The 26,045-nt window shown below is 39.6% G+C and overlaps 1 protein-coding gene across 1 annotated transcript in view; it reads left to right on the forward strand.

Annotated features, from left to right (window-relative positions):
* The first annotated feature begins 3,560 nt into the window (after nucleotides 1–3,560).
* ptprdb (protein tyrosine phosphatase receptor type Db) overlaps nucleotides 3,561–26,045 on the forward strand; it is a 218,718-nt gene continuing 196,233 nt past the window's right edge. The window contains exon 1 of the mRNA XM_084715473.1: nucleotides 3,561–4,107. The gene's annotated coding sequence lies outside the window, so the exon portion shown is untranslated. The remainder of the gene's footprint in view (nucleotides 4,108–26,045) is intronic.

Genomic DNA, 26,045 nt, shown 5'->3' on the forward strand with positions numbered 1-26,045 from the left:
GTGGACAGATGAAGTGGTGACTCAGGAATGAGATATGAAAAGAAAAGAATCAGCACTTGGAATTATTCTCCTTCTCCTCCTACTCTTCCATTTCTCCTCTCATTCTCTCCGCGGACAGGAAAGGTGGTATGAGATGGACATGGATCTCACCATGAACTCTGCCCCTTCTCTGCTCGCTCCATCCATCTGCTCTCCTCTCCTCTTTTTTTTTTTGTCCCTTCTCTTTGTCTCCTCCTGCAGCAGGAGAGTGTCCAGAAGTCTTTCGCTCTTCTTACCTTGAGAGCAGCAGCAGTCCAAGCAGTCAAGATTGCAGTTACTAAAAAGGATGATATTCAGGAAATGGCACCTAAACCCTTCTGCCTGCAGAATTTTTTTTAAAATATTAAAGTGAAATAGAAAATACTAGTAAAGTAAAATACTACAGGGGTTGGCACTGTTGCCACACACCAAAAAAAGAATCAGTTTGAAAATGAAACATTACACCTACACATGTTTGTAGCTTTCAACTCCTGTTAGCAATGTTGTATTCTTGTAATGATGCTGTGATATCTGACCAGAGGATTGAGGTCTATTTGTGCTGTGTGAACTGGATGCTTCCAGTCAGCCACAGAGGACAGACAGTGTCACCTGCTTGATCTGGATGAGGGTGACATGCATTTTACATCCTACTGTCCATGGTGACATGTTTGAGTTCAACTTTTTTTTACGAAAATGTCAAGACATTCTAGTATGTGTGAAACATGACAGACTGTAAAACTGAAGTTCGGATTTGTCATCGCTGTATGAAAGCTTTGTAAGTGTAACGTGTCAAATATATACACTGATATACCGTGTCTGACATATAGAGTCAGAGTAGTATCATGTTTGTTTGCTCTTCATTTTATTTTCTCTTGCCTCTGTAATTTACATGCAGGGTTTCCCCCTATGGAAATTATGTATCCAAGGAGGTAAGCCTCCCAGATGTGGACGCATCTTGTCACATAATCAATTTAGTTAGTAGATGATGGCCAAAACAGCAACCTTGCACATTAAATATATGGCATTTGTTGAGTGAAACGGTGCCAGGTTAAAGGAATAGTTTGAATAATTTGATGTAGGGTTTGTGTGGAATTTATTGATATAGTCAGTGTATTGCAGTACCCCAGTTAGGAGAGGCAGAGAGGAGGACTGGCACAGAAGCTAAGCAATGAACTGCTGTGGATACGGTCAGCAACAAAAGGTATTTTCGGCATTTAAAAAAAAAAAGGTTGAACTAAAAAAAAATCTGTTTAAGTGTTGGTTCATTTAGAATATTTTCACTGCTTTGCTTTGTCATCAGCCTTTTCTGACAGGAAACCGCTGTTATATAAGCCAAAGTTTGCTCTCTCCAAACCAACAAAACTCCATAGGCAAAGTCATTAATTTTACCTCGCGGAGCACAGCAGTTGCTTGTTTATAGCTGTGTCTATCTATTAGTTTGTTTGTGTTATTGCAAGATTTCTGTGAAACCTAATCATCCTTTTACATCCACAAAGTCAAACAATAACATGAACAAACTAATTGATCGAGGCCATCAGAGAAGACACTGACAGCAAAGTAAAATATTATAAATATAGTGGACAGTTAAACAGATACTGATTTGTTTTAGGTGGACCACTTTTTAGGTGCCTGACACGAATGAACCAACACTTAAACTGATATATATTCATTCATATTCATTCAGTTCATTCGTTCATTCTACGGTATGCCTTTAAGAAGGAAAAATTGCATTACTATATTCTTCTCTGTGCAAGGAGACACGAATCTGCTGCAGTACATTAATTAAAACAGAAGAGGAATCTTGCATTTGTGGTTTCCACCAAATTAATGTGTGGGTTATAAACACTGCAAGTCTCTTGAGATGCCTCCACCACCTGAGGTAAGTCTGGCTGTGTGCCAGAAAGTCCCAGGTCATCTCTTTGAAAGCATCTTTGAGGAGACTACTGTACCTTGAACAGCATGAAGGAAGGGAAATGCAGTTTGAAGTTATCAACCTCTCTCTCTCTTTCTCACATATTTTTTTTTTTTTTTCATAATCTGAATTATCTTTACTGGTGATGTAAATAAACCGCTTACAATGTTTCCAGTTGGGTTTTTCTGATCAGCGAGTACAAAATTACAGGAACTGATGCGATACCACACCATGTATTAGCCCTGAAATGAGACGCTGCCATGTCCCCGCAGCTTCTTGTGATATTATGGTCAAGGTCTGCATTATTGTAGCTAGCTCATGGTAAAGAGAAGGTCTCTGGAGTCTGTGTCAGGAGGAGGAATAAGCCAGTGGATTGTGTATTTCCCTGTTGGAGATTCTCCAGGAGTTGTTGTTGTTTCAGCAGAGCTAAAACAGATGCCGCAAACCTGACTGACTGAAATATGCCATGAATCACACATATGTTTTTCATAATTTAACAAGATGAGAAAGTTGCAGTTTGTCGTGGGTTTGTCCTGATTTAGTTTAGTTTTAAATGAAACTGCTAAATGAGCTACATGCCTCATCTTGCACAATCATCAACACCAACATCACCGTCTCTTTTAACGTTACCTCACCTGGTGTGTTTCATGCAGCGACTCCTGGTCCTTTCATCAGCCGGGAAGCAAAATAACGAATGAGACCCATTGCTTGTGTAACTAAATCCCAGAGCGAAAACACACAGGCATCGTAGCTTCAGCAGCTAATGTTAGCTTTTAGAGGAAGAAAGTCATGTCTTTTACACAATCATATGTTTGTGTAGCCTTTCTAATTATGTATCTTTACAGTCTGATATGTAAACAGTTATAACAGTGACTTTTTTTTTATCTTTTAAACCGACACCTCACAGAAGTACTTCATAGCACAATTCAGACAGCATCAAAACGTTATCTGTCGCCGTAAACTACCGTACATTTTTTTTTTTTCCAAAGTAAGGTCCCATGGGGAACACCGGAAGGGGAGAGACTTCGCCTCTCTATACAGACAGTTATTTCAAGCTTTGTTTCCTGATTTGATTTGATTTTACTGGGATCTGTAATAAAACCCTGGAGCGGACATTTTGTCTTTCTTTGTGATTGTTGACTGGGTTGAACTGAACTGTTTTGGGGGAAAAAACTGACTTTAAAAAGTCCTTATAGAGTGGACTGAGTGCTGACATTTTTTTTTAACAGTGGCATCAAGTAGGTACTCAGTTTTGGCTGATACGCTAAATTCATGTATGTATTGCAAAGGAAAAATAATTCATTTATCAGAACATCTCTAATTTCCATAATGGGTTGCATGTGTGTGTGTGTGTGTGTGTGTGTGTGTGTGTGTGTGTGTGTGTGTGGCAGGACCCCACAGTGTTTCCTTGTAGCTGCTGCTCTAGCCTCAGGGCAGTGCATGCTGACTATAACAGTGTCATAGCACTGTAACCCCAAACATGCACCTCAGATGCCTTTGAGTGCCTCTCCAGAATCGGGAATTATCTATCACGACTTTTGATGAGTTCACGTGCTGCGTTTCCCTGCCACGCAGAAGTAGTCTTTGTCTCAAATCTTGACCTAGTTGAACAACTTTTAAGTGGTGGTTTGTTTAATTCAATTCAGTGGATCTGTCTCTCACCACTGCACCTCTGATCTCTCCCTCCTCCTCTCCTCTCCTCTCCTCTTCCTCTCTCTCTCTCTCTCTCCTCCGGAGCTTATCTCGGTGCGCATCGTCAGCATCAGTTTGAAGTCAAAACTGACAGCCGCTGCCTTGCCCGGTCCTTTTTTTCCCGTCTCTTTCACTCTCTGGTGGTCATCCCGTCTCGTTTAAGAGGTACAGACTCGGATTAGTGAGCTAAACGTGTGTAATTATTGATGTACTTTTTTTTTTTTTCGGGTGGGTGGGTGGCTGAGTGGTGCTGGGGGATTGACCTCGATTGGCGCCCGGGATGAGAGAGTCTATAGGCTGGCTGGCGTGCTTTCTTTCTTTCTTTTCTTTCTTTCTCCTCAATGTGGTCTTACCTTTTCTCTCTTCGCAGTTCAGTCGGGACTGTGGGAGCGCTCGTCTCATCGCTGCCTTCAACTTGGGGTGAAGAAAGACAGGGGAAACTCCTCGGGATTCTCCGTACACCGAGCTCTGATCCGGATATTCTGGTGAGCACACATACTTTGGCCAAAAAAAAAAAAAAAAATTGTTGCTGCTTGATTGCGAATCCTCTTGTGTTTGAAACATGTGAAAGTGCTCCCTCGGATTTGTTGCGCCGCACTTTTATCTTCTTTTAAATAATCACCGTAAAACACTTAAAAAAAAGAAGCATTTCGTGGATTGTTTTTCTTGCGCCAGGAGCTGGTAAAAAAAAAAAAGGCAGCGTGGCAGGCAGCGCAGCTCCTCTTCTCTTCTTTCATTTTTTTTTCTTACCCCGTGGCAGCGAAGTTCTCGCTTATTATGCATGGGAATTAAAACGTGGCCATTTGTGACAATTATCAGTCTGTATTCCTATCACGGAGGGTAAAATACAGCCGGCCGGGGTGAGGGAGAGGGGGAGAGATTAGGTGAGAAGAAAGAAACATTTGAGGGATCCCTCAGGGAAGCGCTGCTTTTTTATGAGAGGGGATTTTATTAGTCTTTTATTTCCCTACAATGATGACATTGTGTGATATTGTTCTAAAGCTTCTACTTAATATGCTATTATTGTCAGTGCCATTACTTCCCCCTTTTTTTTATATTTATATCTATACATAGTGTCATCCTACAGTACTGCTGGCTGTGCTGTAGGCAGAAATCTATGGGACCATTTGCTGCTTTTATTGTCCTGTTTATCAATTAAGCCTGTCTATAATGGAGATATCACACTTCCTCCAACATAAAACATTACTCTCCCACACACCATCCGTTAGCATCTCACCTCCCACATAGCCACACTTGCTGTCCACAGCCGATTATCTGGTTATGTGCCACCATTTGCACTAATAGAGAGTCCCTACTTAATGTAATAACAACTCGATCTGTCAGCCCATGCACAACAGAGGGCCGCTTAAAGCCTCATAAGCGGTGTCATCAAGGGCAGATTGAGAAGCCGTAAAAGACACACAGGGCATGACAAAGTGCCTGTGGAGGTTGTTGGAGTAGTTTGCTGGTGTATTTTATTGGCCATGTACAGTATGGGGCCGTCATTGTGAAGCATGTGCCCAGGAATGTGTGTGTGTGTGTGTGTGCATGTGTGTCAGCTCTGCTCAGTCATGTGTTTGCAAGGAAAAAAATAAGTGACCAATAACCAGAGATTGGACACAAATGCATCAAAAGTATCTACCTGCTCATCAAATGTGTTGAATAGAAATACTAGAGCTGCAACAATTAGTCGATTAACGATTAATCAATTAGAGAAAATTACTAGTCAGCTATTTTGATAATTGATTAAGCGTTTCATTTTTCAAGCAAATACTGGTTCCAGCTTCTTAAGTTTAAGGAATTGCTGCCTGCTTTTCTTGTCATTTGTGAGAGTAAATGACGAGTCTTTGGGTTTTGGACTGTTGGTTGGACAAAAAAATGCAATCTGATGACATCTCTTAGGGATCTGAGAAATTGTAATGAGCATTTTTCATATTTCGCTGATATTTTATACGCCAAATGATTAATTGATTAATCTTAAAAATAATCTGAACATTGATTGATAATGAAAATAATCATTAGTTGCAACCCTAAAAAGTACAGTTAAACAAAATATTGTTATGAGAAATGTATTTAATTAAAATGCAAGTAATCCGTCATTTAAAAATACAAAATTATATTCTATACAAACTGTTATTATCAATTTTTAGGTAGTCCCAATATGCATCTGACTTGAACACCCCTACATTGAAAAGATGAACTCTGCTAATTTCCCACATCAGAGATTTGAAGTGGCCAATCAGGAGATCTCAAAGGTGGGAGGCTGTGAAATAAGGGGTACATGCCATAGACTTACAATAGAACTAAACAGGCCATTGCCGCTCAGCCTTGCCACCAATTTTTTCCCAGTGGCCAAAAAAATTCCCACCAGCCCAAAAAATATTTTCTCTGAGGCCACTATTACAAAAGAAAGATCTATGAAAGTGTTGACAGGACACCTCGAACTGCAAACAAGGTCAGTTTTGACTCTTTCTATTATGAATCTTTGATCCATGGAGTTTTTATGTTTGTAAAACTTTCCTTGAACCAAAAAAATCTATAATGTCATCACAGTGTAAACTCCATCAGCAGAGTGTGAACTTGCAGGTGAGAGCAAGGGGGAAACACTACTGCACATATTCAGTGGGCCGTGTAACCAGGAAGTAAAGTCAGGAGCTAGAAAAGTTTTTTATTTCATACACCAGGTGAGCAGCTTTCACTGGACTGATTGGGCGCCATTTTTGCATACACTATCTAGTTCATTATAACATATCTATGGTGCATGCTGGGTGGTTTCAATCAGTTCTCCACCAGAAGAACAATCTTATAGGCTGTCTGTGCAAGCAGCTTATTTCCATTTATTATTCAGCAGCTAACTCTATTGGCTGTAGTAATAACGCAGGGAGCAGTATAATGAACACACATAGGGAGTGATGGGTCAAACATGGGACTTTAACCCAAGAGACTTTTACCAAACATAACCAAGTAGGCTTTTTTTTTGCCTAACATGAATCAAACTGTGACTGTTAAACAAAATTTACCATGTGTTTTACATGACGTGACTTACATCACCTACTTAAGGTCCAGAAGGCCTGTTGCTGATACTCTCCAGCTGTTACATATGAGTATAGTTTCTAGCAAGTCAGTGATATTTGCCCATATTTGCCCATTCTTAAGCATTTTCGAACTTCGGAGCTAACCCCGTCACTTTTCCAGCAGTTGGGAAATAGCAGACACAACTTTTCTTGGTCTTGAGAAGCTGCAGCATTTATTACCCGATACACTGTAACCTGCACAGTACATTTACTGCCAGATTGACAACTTACTGCTAAGTTTAAGTTTGTGTTCTGCTAGCAGCATCAGCAGTCTGACGCTCACTCTCCTTCATGCTGAACACACATACTCACTGCCCTGCCCCTTATAGGAGCTACACCGTGGCATTATGCTCCAATAAAGTCCACTATAACGTAACTATTAATTAATAATGGCAGTTGCGGTAAACCACCATCTCGCAGGAATATCTTGCTTTGTCACCATGGTAAGAAAAAACCCATGTCGTCACAGCCCTGCATTCAGTAAGCTTGTCTTATAGCTACAATAACTGATCATATTTTGATCTGATCACTTTTTCTGAGGGGAAATTTGCACCAAACACATAAGCAGCTTCTTTCTCTCAAGCTAGGAACATAAATGAGGTGTGGTGTTCACACCGAGCACTGTAATTAATCAAATTTTTTAACAGTTGTTTTTACTTGCAGTTTAAACCTGGGGATAAAATGTATCACGTTTGAGAATGACATATTCAATAATGTATTTTAAATGTTTAAAATACATAAATACAAGCTCTTTGTTGCAAATTACATCTTATTGTTTTCTGCCCAGCAACATACAAATGACAGAATACTCAAAAGTAATTAAATACATATTTACACACATGTCACTGAAATACTGCCCATCTCTGGCTGTGTTTGTGTGTGTCAGCTCTGCTCAGTCATGTGTATGCAAGGAATGAATAAGTGAGCAAAAAGAAAAGAGGGACAGAGAGAGGGAAAGAGAGAGGGAGAGAGATTATGCTAACCCAAAGTATTGGAGGAAGAGGAAAACCCATGTAAGCAGTTTTTCTTTTAGCGTATATATTTATATATTTAGCTGTCAGAGCCTTCACTGATACACAGTAGGTTCTTGTGGCTTTGACATGCTTGTCACCAGCATGAGGTTTATGTGAAAGAAGGCCACTGCTTATTTTAACTTAGCAGCACGACTGCGACACAAACAAGGGGAGGCTAAGAGCATTGACCGAAACAAGATCACCGACTTAAACGCAAACGATGGTGGATTATGACACAGGTAGATGTAATTGCTGGACAGCAGATGAAGGTCTGCTGTAACATCTGTCTCAGCTCAGTTATTTGAAGCAGTCCAAAAGTTAAATGTGCAGTAAGCGATTCTGGAGAAAGGTAGTTGACTGAATCTCATTCCCAGGTCATCAAATTACCCTGCCAGATGTGAGGATTATGTTCATATTGTATCGGTCAGTCCACGACCACATCTGCATGTTTGCACAATGTGCAAGTCAGGTTCAATATCTGGATGTCTGACTACGAACCTGCTTGAACGTTGACATTTAGTTCAATATATGAAATTAGGGTTTAACCCTCCTGTGAACATCAACATCGGACATTCAGAAAATGTCATAAAAATTCCAGCTCTTCAGCAGACGTCTTTTGAACATACGACAAGACATTATATTAGCTCAGTGGCGCCGACACCTGGGAGAGAATGTTGATTGTTGAGTCTCGTTCTCAAGTCATGATAGACAGATTTTTTTGGGAATTGACTATGTTACTGACCTGTGATTGGCCAAAGTCTTCTGCCGTGGGCTAGATTTTCTAAAGCCTGAAAACAGAGCTGAGAGGAGTGAGCAGCGAGCACCAACTGGGATTTCAACGATCATTCATAGTTGAAAATGGGTCAGTATTCGATCTGATTGTCTTCTTTTTGGCATCCTTTCAACCAGCTAACATACGGTTCCAAAATCAACAAATTTGTTCAGTTGTTTATTGAAGAGAGAATACTAATTAAGAGTGAAGGCATTTCTCCAAAGTCATATTTCACTGGTAGGTGAAATGTGGTCTACACAAAATGTAATGTTTCAAATAAAATGTCATAAAAATCGAATTATATCGGCTGTGTGTGGGCAACAAAAAGCTTCCAGGACGTCACAATGGAAGAAGTTTTTAATGTAAAATAAAGAAATTGCTCTTAATTCTGTAGCCTAAGAAGGAAACGCAAGTACTTATTAGTCGTACTGGTTACAGCTTCGACTACTCCCAAGGAATATTGACAGGGACGTCATATAAAACAGGGCTCAGTGTAATGTTGTTGTTTCTTAATCCACTTGCCAAGTGGGTCAGAAATCTCCTTGCTCAAGGTCAATTTTTACTCACGTCATCAAATTATAACGAAGACTAAAGTTACTTGTCATGCTTCATCTAGGCCCCCAGGGTCTATAAAATATCAAAAAATAGAGAAAAATCTCCACTCTAGTTTCTCAAAGTTGAAGTGATGTCTTTAAATGTCTTGGTTTGTCAGTCCAAAAACCAAAGATATTCAGTTTAATAGAAGAAATCACCTTATGTGAGACGCTGAAAACAGCATTTTCTGTCATTTTTGCATGAAAAATTACTTTAATGATTAATTGATTAATCGAAAATAGTGAAACAGTTTATTTCTTTGGGCACATGAGTTGCTAGATTTACAAGCCTGATGTGATTTTTCTTGCCACAGCACCTTGGTGGGCACAACAAGTAAGGAGATGTGGTGGATGAGTGGGTTGAGCACAGGACAGAGGTTTGAGTCTTATGTGAAGTAATCTCATTTTCTGGCTTTCAACTGAGAAATTTGGATGTAATTTCTTAGCGAGTGTCCAAAGTGACAATAGGCTATTATTTGCAAGTTGTAGAGGATGAAAAAAATGTCAGTGTTGCAAACATATTGTGAACGTTCAATTAACATCTTTAAATAACTGCTGAAGAAACGCTCACTTTTGAACCAGTTCTTAACATCTTTTCAACAGTGACCACAGTTGCTTTTTAAAAGCCTTTTCAAAAAAAAAAAATATTCAGTGGGGTTGGTGATATTTAATAATCAAGCTTTCTGTCATTTTTTAGCATATGAAAAGGAATCCATTTCAGTGGGAGAGTGTCTCATGTCATGTCCTCTCAATTTACCTTGAGTACTCTTCAGATGAGTTTCAGTGTGGTGTTCACACAGATGTTCCAGCAGAGACATTTAACCACATCGTAGACACGGCCGGGCAATCACGCAATCATTTAAACTCAGCGACCCCCATCAGTTTCTTGTCAGGTGAAAATGAGATGATGCATTCTCAGATGATGTGCTGACACCGTGACACCGATGGCAGTCAGGATGATCATGATGATGACAACGTTCATCTGGCTAATGATTGTTTTAATACCAATCATTTGATTATCACCGATACTTATAGTTCGAAAAGCCCACACCAAGACAAGCCAGTAGATTAGTTACTGACCCATCCCATGCTGTGTACTGTGAGTACCAGCTGCTGCCGTCTGGTATTAAACTTAATTTATGTCTCTGTCAGTAAAACTTTTAAATATGGCAGAAAAGAGGTTGACACTGTTTTTTCAGAGAATCCTTAAGAAACAGAAACTTTTTGAAATGATTATTGTTGATGCTTTTTTTGGTCTGCTTAGTTGTCTTTCAGAACATTTGTGTGTATATTTTTGTATATGGAATGTGGTGTTTCATGGCTGCAGCAATGGTGAAAAAGCCCACAACAAAGTAAATCTGAATCTTGAATCTTGATAGTGAAGCAGGCAGGTATGTGCATTACATCATGGTGTTAGAGCGCTGCAGTCAGGAGGAATAAGATCAAAAGGACTTGATTTCCCAGAATGCTCTTCTCTCTAAGAGCTGTGCGACTTACACTGGAGCAGAGGCAAACACCGGGTTAAGGGGCTCCTGCGAAAAGCAGACAAGTTGAGTATTTTCTGACAGCATGAAAGAATGGATGTACTTGTATTTTGTTGTTGTTGTTAAGATGGTGGGCTGGCAGCATCATCGCAGTCTTAAGAACATGACAGTCCGTGCAAAATGGTAGCGGCACACAAAGCCAATCCTGATATTTCCATGTGACAGATTGTGTGTGTGTGTGTTTCTTTCCTTTCTCCGGTTGTTGTTTGTTCCCTCGGACTTACAAAATCACACATAACATGCACATACACACTCAAACGCACATTATCTAATTTTTAACATGGACTAATATGACAAACAAAGCGTTCAACACATTTTCAAAAATATCCCAAAACACATCGATGCAGGGCTGCAGTCACACTTGCCTACACACTTAGGTAAAACCTTATTGTGTCTTGGACGTATCCGCCCATCCTGTAATACAGTATGTGGCCTTGGGCTTAAAAATATCCTGAGTACAAACACACATACAGTCCGACACACACAGTTTTTAGCAGGGACAGCCCTGTTGTGTTGGCACAAAACCAGAGAGCTGGTGATAACGAGGTTGAAGTTAGTTAGGATTTTAGCTGCGCCTCAACCTCCTAACACCCTTTCTAAATCTGATTCATCCCAAAATGAGATGTTTTTCCAAGAGAGGGAGATGAAAACACTCTTTCTCTCCCTCTCCCTCCCTTCTTCCCTTGCCAAATACAGTTGAGCTCACTCCCTCCCTCCCTTCCCTCTTTCTATTGCTCTCATACTCTCACACACTATCTGTTTCACACCCCGTTCCTCCCTCCCGTTCTCTCACATCTCTCTCTTCTCTCCTCCCCTGGCACCTCGATGTGTTTCTCTTTAATTGAGATGCATTTCAATGTGGTGCAAATTAGCTTTCTACAGCTCCAGTCTAAACTTGCAACCTGTGTGTGTGTGTGTGTGTGTGTGTGTGTGTGAGTGTGTGTGTGCGCCAATCCATGTATATGTGTATGCGTAATCTATACGTGTGTGTGTGTGTGTGTATGTGTGTGTGTGTGAGAAAAGAATTCCCACAGTTGAAAGCGCTACCTTCCTGTTCGCTTCTCCAACGCGTCTTCTGATGCCTCTTCTCCTCTCCCACAAACTTACATTTTTAGTACAGCGTTAATAACGTTCACTGGTTTGGACTCTTTATTTTGTGTCTCTTGGCTGGAGGAATTTACTTGGCCCTGCTCTCATCGGATTTGAATTCTGATCTGTGCCTCAGAGAGATGGCAGTGCATGGCAGCTCATTAGGGACAGGGCCGGAAATCAGGAGGGTCAGTAGCGTTTATAGAGACGTGTCTGAGTTATGCAATGCTTGTCTCGCTGATCTGATCTCGTGCTGTTTTGCTAAAGAGAAATGCAAGCTGGTGATAATGTGCAGGGTGAGGGCACAAGTGCAGGGGCACTGCCAGAGAATAAGAGAGTATGGTTTGTAGAGCTGCAACAATTTAACCTTTTAATCAATCATTAATCGATTATGAAATGAATCGTCAACTGTTTTGATTATTCATAAACCAGTTTAAGTCATGTTTTTAGAAGAAAAAAAGTCAAGATTCTCTGATTTCAGCTTCTTAAATATGAATATTTCCTTGTTTCTTTACTCCTCTCTGATAGTAAACTGAATATGTTCTTCTTGGGCTTTAGGAAACACTGATCTGAAGGTTGAACTGAACGTTTTTCACCATTTTCTGACATTTTATAGACAAATAAGTATTAATCAATTGATCGAGAAAATAATCAACTTGAAATCGACTATGAAAATAATCATTAGTTGCAGCCCTGATGGTTTGTCTCTCTCAACATGTCTTTTAGTCGACTGTAGTGCTGCTTCTAGCAGTTCCTTTCATTATCAATTAGTCTGCTGATTGTTTTCATGATTAATTGATTTGTTAAATAAATAAAATATATTGAAATATTGCTGATCGCTGTTTCCCAAGGTGACATCTTGACATGTCTTGTCTGTTCTCAACAAAAGATATTCAGTTTACTGTCTCAAAGAAACTGAAAAATATTCACATTTGAAAAGCTGAAATCATAGAATTTGTAGATTTCTTCTTTAACAAATTACTCAAAATGATTAATTGATTATCAAAATAGTTGGCAATTAATTTAATAGTTGACAGCTAATTGATTAGTTTACTAATTGCCGCAGCTAGTTTATGAAATGGCAAAAAAGTGAAAAATGCTCTTCACGAGAGCCCCAAGTAACATCTTCAAATTGCTTATTTTGTCCGAACAACAGTCCAAAACCCAAAGACTCTTCATTTACTGTCATAAATGATAAAGAAGCAAATCCTCACATTTAAGAAAGTGGAACCAGCAAATATTTGACTTTTTTGTCTGAAAAATGGCTGAAACAATTCATCACTTATCAAAATAGTCAACATTTCATTCATTTTCTCTCGAACGACTCCTCAATTAATCAACTAATAGTTGCAGCTCTACTTGGCTGAATTACATTCAGGAGGACACTTCTGTTGAGTGACGGGGGGCCAGTGGTTAGTTAAGATTCATAATAACATTATTTATCAGATAAAATGATCAATAAACATTTCTTGCAATGCTACCAGACAGGAACACTGCACTGAAGCTGGCGCATTTTGACTAGTGATGGAACCTGTTATTAGCATCCTTGCATACAGCAGTTAACATTTGGCAAATGAGACATGGCGGTTAAAGGCAAATTCATCTGATCATTTTTCATTACTACTGTTTTTATTTTCAACCGTTCCACATTTGCTGCTCTCACTCATCTTTGCAAAGTGGCAAATCTGACCACAGTGGCTCCACACAGGTCAGCTGTACACGGGAAACAAATTTCACCATAGGCAGAAGTAAGTGTGAAAAAATTTAGTTTCATTGTGAATTAGAAAATAAGCGGAGGGTCACCCAGCAACGTATCAGAGGCCAGACTTGGTCCACGAAATGCAAGTTGAGTATCCCTGAGTTTTAGAAAGTTTTCTCCTCTTTTGAGAAAATTATCAAAAAAGTTAGAGTAGTGGTTTCCAACCAGGAGGTCGAGACAACCCAAGGGCTTGGAAGATAATTCTGATAAACAAAACACTTGCTAGGCTATATGGCACATCGTTAGCTCACTCTTTCTGACCTCTCTCTAATCTTTATTTTTTTTATTGTGAAATATTTGCCTAAGTCCCCCTAAAAACTCTGCAAAGGAAACAATCTGACATGATTATTCTGCCTGCATGTGTAACCCATGATGCACTGTTGCAAGAAAACATAGCTTATCTTAAGAGGTGGCAAAAATATTCACTCTTTACTCAAGTAGGATACGTGTGTAAAAACAGACTGGTAAAAGGAGAGGCACTGATTCAATTTCTTTAGTTAAGTAAAAGTGAAAAAGTACAGGCTCTGAAATGTACTCAAAGTACAAAAGTAAATAGTAGCCCTCATTTCTACTGGCCTTTTCTGTACAAAGCTAATTGAACATCACCTTTTCTCTGGAGTCAAGTGTTCCCCTCTTGTCTGTTTTGTAATGTTATGACTTTTATGTTGTTTTTGACTTATTATGTCTGTTGTGCATGATATGCACTGATGGATACAGCAGGTAACTGTCTTTTCTACGTGTCATTGTCCAATGTGTTACTGAAATCAATCCTGATCTTAGGAAGGCAGTGCACAATGATGCAAATTAAAAATAATGAGTAATTGCCCTCCAATGCATTAGAACTAAAGTAACTGATTCTGTTTTGAAAATGGAAGGAGCCGAAAGTACAGATATTTGTGTTAAAATGTAGGGAGTTAAATAAATACTCAAGTAAAGTAAAGATACCTGAAAACTCTGCTTAAGTACATTAGCAAAGTGTTTGCACTTTAATACTTTCTACCTCTGCTTATCTTGAACAGGATATCATGCCAAAGACGTTGGTCACCACTGAATTAGAGGAAGAAAATAATAAATAATGTCACCTTCTGGCAGATACCTACACTTCTGTGAAGAAATATAAGGTTTATCTAGAAGATAAATACAGCGGTTTGTCTTGAAGCAGGTTTTTCCAGGTGGTCTCTGGGGTATGCATGTCTCTGTGTGTCTGAGTGTGAACGCGGCATGGTGCACTTTGTGCCACTTTTTGTGTGTGTACGTATGCACACATGCATGTGAGCGAGAGCGTGAGAGGAGTCGTTAGGGAGAGTGATGCTGACAGTGGGGTGACCTTGGGGCTCCCAGTCTTCCTCCTGTCGATGAAGGGGATGACTTAGTGCCTCCCTCCCCACCCATGATGGCTCATTTATTATCATTAGGCACACAGTCAAAAGATGCTGCTTGGGCCCTCAAAACAGAGTGATACGTCTGTGAGTGTGTGCGCGCTCCCTGCGTGTGTATCGCTGAGAGTGAGAGACAACAGGACAGAGAAAAAGGAAGTCGTATCTCTTTACAATAAGTGCTGCGCATCTGAGCATATGTGTCTGTCAGTCTGTGTTTGTCACAGGTGCGTCTGCCTTTGTGTAAGCTTCTGAACGTGGCGTGTTTATCCATATCTTGACGGAAGATGTGCTTGCCTGTCAGTCTACATCTGCCGGCGAGACGCGCCTCCCTGCCTGCTTACCATGCAGCATAAATAACGCTTCGTGCCATAACCCTAACCTTACGTCACCTCAGCCAGCCAGCGAGCAGCGTCAGTGGTATATGGGTACATCAGGGCGGGCCTCTGTGCTATCGTTTCTCAGCGTGATGGATGGAGACTTCTGCAGGCCAGTCAATACCCAATCTGAGCCCCACTGTCCTGATTTAAGATACAGCAGCACCCAGGTGACACACTCAGAAGCACGCCACTTTAATCACTCTGAGCATCAACTCTACACTGCCAAGATTGGTGTGTGTGGGTGGGTTAGTGTGTTTGTGTGTGTTTGTGTGTGTGTTTGTATTAGTATCTCACTCAGTCAAGCACTGCTGTAATCACACAGCGATCGGCAAGTGCCTGCACTTCTGACAGAGTTAACATTTCTTTAGAATGGAGAGGGAGGAACATAAATAACCTTTACTAGGCAGGATTTATGTTACGTGCAGCCTGTGCAGTGACAGAAAACATACATGAAGAAAGAAGGTGGAGGTATAGGGAATAAAATTTGTATGAAGCCTTGTGTAAACTGAAAGTTCTCATACAGTAACCCTGTCTCCCTTAAAACATGTTTATATATTTCTAATTGATTTGCCATGTAAATGGCATTTTTGCCTGGATTCGGTTTTTGTAGCAAAGGTTTTCCAGTCCATGAAACGTGACACCATCTATTAAGTGAAAAGGACGAGGCTGGGTCGGACGATGTAGACAAAGCCCACATTTGGATTATTTGAGATGGTCTTGTAGGGGTACTGATCCATAGTCAGCGTATTACCTACAGTAGATGGCCAGATAGTTTGTAGAAGTGGAGAGGAGGACCAGTGTGGAAGCTAAGCAATGAACTGTTCTGGACATAATCAACAACAAAAAACAAGGTCTACTTAAAAACTCTGTATCAGTTTAAGGGTACACTATATTTAGATTATTTTCACCACTTTATGTTGCTGTCAGACAGTCTTTTCTGATGGGAAATTGCAGTTACATAAGCCAAATGCCACTCTCTCTCCAAACCATCTAGTCTTCATAGGCTCTATAGTCATTTTACATCATAGACCACAGAAGCTGCTGGTGTACTGCTGCCCCGATCTGTTTGTTTGTTTATGTTATTGTGTGACTTTAGAGTCTTAAAATGATAGTTCACATTCACTGAAGTCACACAATAACACAATAACACAAACAGACTAACAGATCGAGGCAGGTTTAAACCAGCACGTCCTGTGTTCTGTGAGGTAAAATGATGAGTTTGGAGTGTGGTTGGTTCAGAGAGAGCGATATTTGGCTTATATACTGGTGGTTTCCTGTCAGAAAATGGAGTCTGAAGGCAGGGGAAGGCGGTGCCAACATACTAAATATACTGTAAATGTACTGTAAAAGTTTTTTACATGGCCAAAATACCTTTTTGTTGCTGACCCTGTCCACAGCAGTACATTGTTTAGCTTCTTACACTGGTACTCCTGTTGCTTCTGTAAACCGGGGGACATGCCAACCACCATCTACTGTAGGTACTACCTCATACAACCCCACTTAAAAAAGTCCAAACAATGTCTTTAAGTTTTCCAATCCATGAAATGTAACACCCTTGTATTAAGTGACAGACAGCAGGCCAAGGTGTATGATTGGGCACCCGAGACTTTGACACCAAAGAGTGAGATTTGTGTCTTGCACATGTTGTTATGTTTTGGCTACAAGGCCACTTGGTTAAGGTTGGGGAAAGATTGTGGTTTTGGTTAAATTTCAAAAAATCAATGTATTTCATCAAGTCAGCCTCAGGGCAGCTTCAAGTCAATGTTAACTTTTACAGCATTTTTCCCTTCCCTTTAACCTTAACCTTAATTGCTTTGACTTGCCTAAATAAATCCTTAAAAGCATTTCTCATGCTGTTGCTGCCAAGACCGGATTAGGAGGGAGAATAAATGAAATATATTTTGCAGATACATTCAGTATGAACATTTTGCACTGTCAGTTTACGTTCAATATAAATGTTTCTTCGATATGCCAATAAAAAAATGTAGTCTGTGCAGCTTTACTTTTCCTACACAACATATTTGCTAACGCAAATTACCTGTGTCTGAATGTTATTTCTAGCAGACATGATTGCGTTCAGCTTTGTCCGAGTCTAATGGGAAAACAAGTCATATTCTCAATAACTGTGCTTTGCAAGGATGCAAAAGTGAGAATATTTCATGAGCGAAAGGTGGGCACCTTACATTCAGCATCCTCTATGTGTACAATCTCCCTGCTGTTTCCGTTTATGAGCGCATCATGCTGGAGAAAACGCTTCAGTACGTGCAGTAATCAAGGGAAGATTGTGTTTGTATGAGTGAGCGGCTGGATATCACTACTTTATCAGAGAGTAATCTGTTTGCATTGGTTCAAATTGTTCCCTCTTGACATGTCATCATTCACATATGTGCACAACGCAAACTTCCTTGTGTACACAGAAACACACACCCACACGCACACACTTCCACAGCCCCTCCTCCCCTGCAGCCCCATCCGCTTTGGCTGTTAGTCTAATTTATGAGGTGCCGTTAATTTGGCCTAAACGCTCGTAGCGAGACCTCCCTCCTCTCTCATCCCTTCATCTTCTGCATCCCTCCTTCTCATCCTCCCTCTCATCAGTCACTCGGCAGAGTAAATCAGAGGGGTGGTATTGCACAGCAGGCAATACATAGACTGGACACCTTGACTAATATACCGCTGTCCTTCTCCCTCCCTCCCTCTCTCCCTGTCTATCTAACTCTCTCCATCCCCCCCCTCCACCTCTCTCCATCTCTCCATCTCTCTGCCCGCTGTCTAAATCAAATTTGGCTCCTCTCCGCTCTTCCTTGCTTCTCTGTTCCTCTTTTAGTTTAGCTTTTTCCCCATTTCTGTGTATCTTTTGCCTCTCCTGTGCACTTTTCCCACACACGTCACCTCCACTCCCCTTTCCTTCCACCACACACACATCCATTGCCTCCATACTTCTGTCCCGTACCTCTCTTCCTCTACTATCCTCCGTTACCTCGCCCTCGCTCCTCCTTGCCTCCTCCCCCTTTCTCCTGTTCTCATGTTAGGTGTAAATTTAGAACAGAAGGCATGAGGGGATGCTTTGTGTGTGTGTGTGTGTGTGTGTGTGTGAGAGAGAAAGAAAAAGAGAGAAACTCTACATGAAAGCTTCTCAGAGTCCCCATACAGTGCTCAGATGGGGCTGATTAAAAACCTAAAGCCTTGGTTTTCATCCACATTTAGGATTCACATCAAATCAGATACAGTACACACACATGCTCACGTGCAATCAGCTGTACACACACTCACATGCACACGTGCATTCACACATTAACACACGCACACTTTTCCCCCCTCATTATCTTCCTCTTATTTCACTCCTTTGCTCCCTAGTTCTGTCGTTCTTTCCTTTTTCCTCCCTGTCTGCCTGACTCTTTTAAAGGAGCAATAAGTAACAATTGCGCATCCAAAAATGAGCACTGCAGTCCAAATGGCGAGTTGGAGACATAGACGTTATACTAAATAGATTGAAATCCTATTTAAAAGATAAATCTGTAATATATTTACTGTAATAAATCATAAATTACCATGATATGTCATCAGAGGTCAAGGACATATATTAAGTTGAAATACTCGCTTCTCTGACAACAACACTACAGCCACAGTGTCCCCCCTTGAAATTTGTATTCCAGGCTGGATTAAGTGTTTTTGTGAGCTCGTTTCACATTAACATTAAGTTAAATTGAGTATTATGCTAATTGAGTCTGGCAGACAGTAAGAAAGGCAGTCACTTAACCCAGTCAAGTAACAGTTATACACAGCTGATCCACATAAAGTGTAGGACTTGTTGCCACTTGTTATTGTCCAATTATAATGTTGTGCTTGTCTTGTGCTCCTGCAGGGTCCCTGCAGCCTGCCTGAGCTTCCTCTTGTCTGGGGACTGTATTGAATAGGATTCCAACCTCTTTAATATGCAGTCTATGGCTCCAACTTGCTCTTTCGGGCTGTTGTACTCATTTTTGCACACGCAATTGCTACATATTGGTCCTTTAATATACAATCTATTGTTGAAGCGAGTTGTCTACCCCCGTCTTCTCCACCCCAGATAAGAGGAAGCTCAGGCAGGCTGCAGGAACACTGCAGGAGTGCAAGATGAGGGCAACATTTTATTTTGACAGTAAAAAATGATGACGAGTTCTACGCTGTAAGTTGATCAGCTATTTGTATCTGCCAATTGTGTGTCAATGATGAGCTAAGCTCGTTATCCTGAAAACAAAAGCCCACGGCTCTGAAAATACAGTGACAGGAGTAAGACAGGCGTCTCAATGCCTGTCAGACTTCATTTACATATTGCTCAATTTAACCATTATAAACATCTTCTCATGATTTCTATGACTTATACAGAAAGAGAAACATACTCATTCAGTGAACATTTCACTTTAATTTGAACTTCAATTAATGTGAAACAGGCAAACAAAAACAATTATTTCAGCCTGTAATATAAATTTCAAAGGAGGATACCTCAGCTGTAGCGTTGTTGTCAGAGTGTTTTAACTTTACATGTTTTCTTAATTTCTGATGACATATCATGGTCAGATCTCTCTTTAAACACACAGTCACACTACAGCGACTGACTGAAAGTGATTCTTCCCACTATTCAGTGGAAATGAACAGAAATCAATGTCAGGCATCGTGACTCCCTCATCACTTTATGCCACGCTGTTCTATCTAATTCCATACATGGCACACACTTGGGAGTAACGCTGCGCTGTACTCACTGTGCTGGACTGCCCAGCACACCTATACATCACTGTCCATCTCTCTCTCGCAGTTTCTCGCTTTCTCTTCTCCGTCTCTCATACCCCCCCCCCCCACACACACACACCCTTACTCAATCGTTCTGGGTTTCATGTCTATTTATTTTCCCTCTCATTTCTCATCTTTCACAGCAGTGCTCTCTCTCATGCACAGCCATCTCTCAGCCCCCATCTTTGTCCTTTCTCCACTCTCTTCTTCAAATTCCCACAGCACAAAGGGCTTAGCTACTTCTCAATAAATGTAACAACATCTAGCCTCCTGTTCTCTACCATATACCCCCCCACACTCCCCTCCTCCTCCTTTCACCATCTCTCCCTCCTCCTCCTCCTCCTCCTCCTCCTCTCTCTGTCACTTCTCTCTCTCTCAGCGGGCTTCCTACTAGTGCACACTTACAGTCACAAGATAAAGCATGCCACCTCTGCCTTATCCCTCTGTGTATTATATAAAGCCACCGTGGTTATCATTAAGCAAGAACACCTTAAAACACTGCCTCATTCTATATAAAGATCAGACTCTCTTTGGAGCAAAGAATTGACTTAATTAGAATAGAATAGAAGCAGCTAGAAATGAGATTTTTAAGGATGATATCAATTTGAGCGCACACACATGAGCTGATTTTTTTTTTTGATATATAATTGTTTATTGTGTACTGTAGCAAGGAGAATGCAAAATACTTTTGTTACAGCAGATATCACTAAAAGGTTATTTTCATCTGTGATGCCAGGGTGAGTGCCTCCAGTGTTGTGCAGGTTGTTGCTGCAAAAGATTTAACAGAAGCAGACAGCTGTTGTGAATTAAAATATTTAGCCTCAAAACAAAAAACAATTAGATATCATTATTACAGACAAATTAAAAACGGACAACAAAAGTGACCCACGAAGCACCCTAGCATCGGTAATATACAGCTTAATTAGTATCAGGCAGTTCAGTAGAACTGAGAATTTTCCAAATACATATCCAACCTTTCACACTTTTCGACATTTTATTTTAATATAGCACCGCTTAGCTCAGTGACTGCAAGTACAAGGAGAGTATTATTTATTTTTCTAACTATAATCAAAGTGTTTGAAGGTAATGTAGCCTCTAATACTAAATAGAAAATTCCATATTTAGACTGCTCCATGAAAGCTAATTTAACAGTTGACTTCAGTAGGTGTTTCACTATAAAAAAAAATCAGACAAGAATTTAAAGCATTAACTGACCTTCGTTCATTTATTGAAGGTAAGTAAACTTAAAATGTCTAGTATTTATTTTCAAAACACTTCAGAACTTACAAACAAGTTCTTCTAACTTAACTTGAAAATGATGAGCTGATTGAATATTGTCAACTCATTAAATTAAGTTAAGTTAAAACCCTTCTTTTTTATAGTTAGAGAAAAAAGATCAATCAAGAGTTGCCGTGTGTCTAATAAAGTTTAAGATTAGTCATGGTTATTTGTCTTCACACTAATGAAAACATTGTGAAAAATGATGAAGGTTAGTATTGATTTCTTAAAATTAAACAAATTCACTGGCAGCATTTATTGTCCTTATGTAGCTGCACTCTTTGTTTGAAATAAAGAACTGACTTTTCAAACAGGGAAAACGTGAAAGGAAATCAAATTTGTTTGTAATGTTTGTCAGTGTGACTGAACAGTTGTGTAATGACTTAAGAGCTTACGCTTACTGCATTTGTTTTCTTAGTGCAATCAAATTAAAAACAAGTTGATTTGACAAGAAAAGTTTATTTTAAAATTACTTCAACTTACCTTTTCAAATTCAGTCAACTTAAATTTTTAAGGCAGCCTGTACATTTATATTTGTTTATTTTAAAACAAATACTATTTTTGCAGTTTGAGCCCGAGACAGCAACTTGTTGTTACAATCTGCTTACACTAAGTGGTGGTGTATTGTGCCATAATAAACCATAATAAACTAAAATTTATCAGAATTTCAAAAAAGGTCCTTCAGTTTTTTTGTTAATGAAAACTTATATAACCTTTTGTGGAGCAAATTGCTCTGTAATGAAATTGCAAATATAATACTGAAACTTTGAATAAAAACAAATACAACAAAAAATTCAAACCAAGGCTGCACTTAATGATTATTTTAATTATGATTTATTTGTTTATGTGTTTATTTATTTATTCATTCATTCATTGTTTCATGTATTTCATTTCAAAGGGACCTTGTACAGTTTCAAACATAAATGTCACCATTTGATGCATCTTGATGTAGTTTAAAGGTAATTTGCATCTGTCGTCCCTCAGCAAACAGCACAATGGCATAATATAAAGTTATACAAACACTTAAAACACACAATACAATGCAAAGCCACACAAAACAGCACGTCACACACAACACACAGGACACACAATTCACTTAAAGCTGCACACAATAATCTGTCAGTTATTTTCTCAATTAAGTAATCAGTTGTTTGTTCCATAAAATGTCAGAAAATGGTGAAAAATGTTTTCTCAAAGGCCTCGTCCTCAAATGTCTTGTGTCCACAACCCAAAGACATTCAGTTCACTGTCACAGAGAACTGAAGAAACCAGAAAATATTCACACTGAAGAAGCTGAGAAGAGCTGAGTTGAGATTTAAAAAATTACTCAAAACAATTAATCAATTATCAGAATATTTAATTAAATATTTGACAATTAACTGATTAATCGACCAGAAGTTGCAGCTCTAATTCTGAATTTGTACTAAGTAAGTAGAGCTGCAACAGTTAGTCAGTTAATAAGAAAAAAAGCCAAAATGTTCATGTTCCAGCTTCTTCAATGTGATTTGTACTGATTTTCATAGTTCTCTACAAGGTAAACTGAATATTATTGGGTTTTGGATTGTTTGTTTGGACAAAACAAGATTTGAAGATGTCATTTGCTGACATTTTTGACAAATTTGTTGACTGAGGAAATATCTGGCAGATTAATTAATAATTACAACAAGGGTTCGTTCTTGCTCTAAACAAAAAACTGGTTAAATATAGAGCCCGACCCATAGTGGATTTATAAATAGATTTTTTACAATTTCACAACAAACATTATTTTCAAAAATGATGTCAGGGCACTGAAACAGTAAACTTTCACTGGTATTTGTAATAATTATATATTTAAAAAAACACAAATAGAGAAAAATATATGTATATATTAAACCAGAGTTAAGAAAAAGAATAAAATATACAATGATTACTGCATGTAACACTAACAAACAAAAGCAATTTGCATTACGTTCTGTAAAAAAAAAAAGTTTTCAAAAAGGTGACAACCTACATGCTGATATCAATATATACCAATATAGCTGTAATAATGCTGTGCTGATAATATTGGTCAGGATCTAAATAAATATAAAAAAAAACAGGCTTCCACAGTAATAGAATAGGATAGAACTGAATAGAGTATTGGTTTTGGAGGCTTTATATGTTGCAGAACAGGAACTGATGATTTTCAGTGGGAGCTCTCTACTTGTTAGATATCTATTGCATGCTCACCCGAAATTTAATTCAGAGGTAAATACATTCAGGTCATGTTCTTTGGGATCAGCAGCATAAATCAGGAGTTATCAGCTTCTGGCGATGCTGGCAGCCAGCTAACGCACTCAGGTAAGTGCAGAATGATGAATTATTATTATATAAAAAGACTTTTTTCTCTCTTGATCCCAACTTAATTTTGATCGCTGAACACATTCATTATTTCACGAGTGAAAAGCATTCAGCACACGTATTAGAGATGTAGTAATATATGGATTTACACATGCAAAAAGCACATCCTATATTTCACAACTCTCCTCCCACCGGGGTTCAACACTTTCAACTTAAATAATAATCAAATTCAACAACAGACATGGAAGCCGCAAATCAAGTATGAATTGGGAGCATTTTCGCGTGTGAATCCATTATGTGGCTGTATCCCTGTGAGATCTCTGGGAGGCAGGCCAAGTGTCTCTGGCTGAGCCATCTCCATTCGCTGTGTGTCTGTTCAGTCAGCCACACAGAAGACAGATAGAACCACCAGTCTGCTCACCCCTCTAGTCGCACCAATGTAATCAGACCTCAGCAGCCATAAACCACCGGCTATGGACACTCTGCCCAGCCCGCTGTCACGCACACACACACACACACAGACGGAAACACACACCCACACACGGAAACACAATCCCACGCACACAGATACAGACAAACGAATGCAAGAATCTCAGGCACGAGCGATGGATTTGTGCATGTGAGCTCAGACACGAGCTACACAAATATGAGAAATAGTGCCTTTGCGTTGGCTCACGCGTGCGTACATATCTGCAACACGTCTGACCTGAGGAAAACAACTGGTCAAACACAAAATATATCACAAGGCTGAAGAGTGCACCATGTTTAGCCTGAAAGCAAAGTGTCCTGTAGCAGCTGCAGCTAATGTCAGTCTAACTTAACCCTCCATGGACGACAAAACTTAAAGTGGGAATCAACAACTTTGACATCTTCAGGTGATCGATTAGCATGTTGAATAAATTGTTGTTGGAGATAACTGGGCTTTTTTCATCGTCTTGGGTGATGTTAGCTTAGCATTTCTACTGGCTGTGTCCCAATTTCCCTGCCAACATGAAATTTAGCACACTGTAACAGAGTTTGAAATTTACTAGTGCATCCAAAACAGCAGTATGAAACCAACAGTACATGAATTGAATATTATTTATGGAGAAATACTATGGTATGCAAGCACTATGGTAATAACAATGTCAAGGACACAGCAGTGTTAAATGCCCTAGTGACAGACTGAACGGATGTAGGGAGGAATTTTATTTTGAGTGTAAAAAGTTTGAAATAAATAACAAAATGTACTTCTTTTTACAACTGTCTCAATGAGACTGCATGTCTCAATAAAGGTCAAATAAAATAAAACATATAGTATTTGAAAAGGTTTTTTAAGTGTTATATACTTGATTACCATAATTGTGAATACACTTTTTAGTTGACGACCATTTAAAAAAATTAAGTTATTCCAATTACATTTTACTCTAACATGTCGTCTTAACTGTCTGAAGCATGTGAAATCCTGAGCTCAAGACAGAGAAAATTAAGTTATCAAGCAAATTTCATAAAGTTACTGCAACATGAATTGAGAAATAAATCAGTTTATATAGAAATTTGAGTCCAAATTAAATTATTATGTCGACACAACTGATCAAAATAATCTTTGCAATTTAAAAGGTTCATCTATATCATTAGAAATTTTATCTTGCAACCGTGCATTTAACTGAGTGGTAGTAATAGGTCCCTTGAATTACTGTACCTGACGCTATATGTGCTGACACATATATGCACACACACACACACACACACACACACACACACACACACACACACACACGTTGACGACAAGTGCTGCACAGTGGTCCTCCATAAGTTGAATGTTTCTGCCCAAGGAGCTTAGCCCAACATGTCCCACTCTGCTGGGACAGGAAGGATGTCTTCTGGCCCAGAGGGAATCTTCATCATGTTGCTCATCCTGCCACCATTATGTGTGTGTGTGTGTGTGTGTGTGTGTGTGTCTGTGTGTGCATGGATGGACTACCATCTAGTGTGTGTGTGTGTGTGAGTTATGTGAAAGCTTGTGTCTTTATCTCCCTCCCTCTCTGTCTCTTGCCTTCCATCACTCTTTTAGCACCTCCATCAGTGTCTGTTTCACCCCTCACCACCACCGCCTGCGTCTCAGGCCATTTTGTGTCTGTTTGTCTTTTTGTTATCGTGTCTCTTTTGTTCTCCTCCTCGGCAAACTAACACACAAATGTCTCCCATCTCCTGTCTCCCCGTCTTTCTTGACTCTCTCTGCCTCTCCAGCTCTGTGATGTGAACGATGGTGGATGACTGCGCTTTAGGAGATTTACTGCTGGATCCTGTCTCTGTCAGGTGTGGAGACGAAAGGAAAGCGATGAAAGAGGGGAGGGGAGAGAGGGAGAAGCAGATGGGAAGATAGAGTAGTACACAGGGAGATGACGAAGGGAGAGAGGGGAGGGAAATGGAATCAGAGGATGAGGGAGAAAGAAACGGATGAGAAAGAGAAGATT

This window comes from Lutjanus erythropterus, chromosome 3 (assembly GCF_056507025.1).
Source record: "Lutjanus erythropterus isolate fLutEry1 chromosome 3, fLutEry1.hap2, whole genome shotgun sequence".
Taxonomy (NCBI): domain Eukaryota; kingdom Metazoa; phylum Chordata; class Actinopteri; order Lutjaniformes; family Lutjanidae; genus Lutjanus; species Lutjanus erythropterus.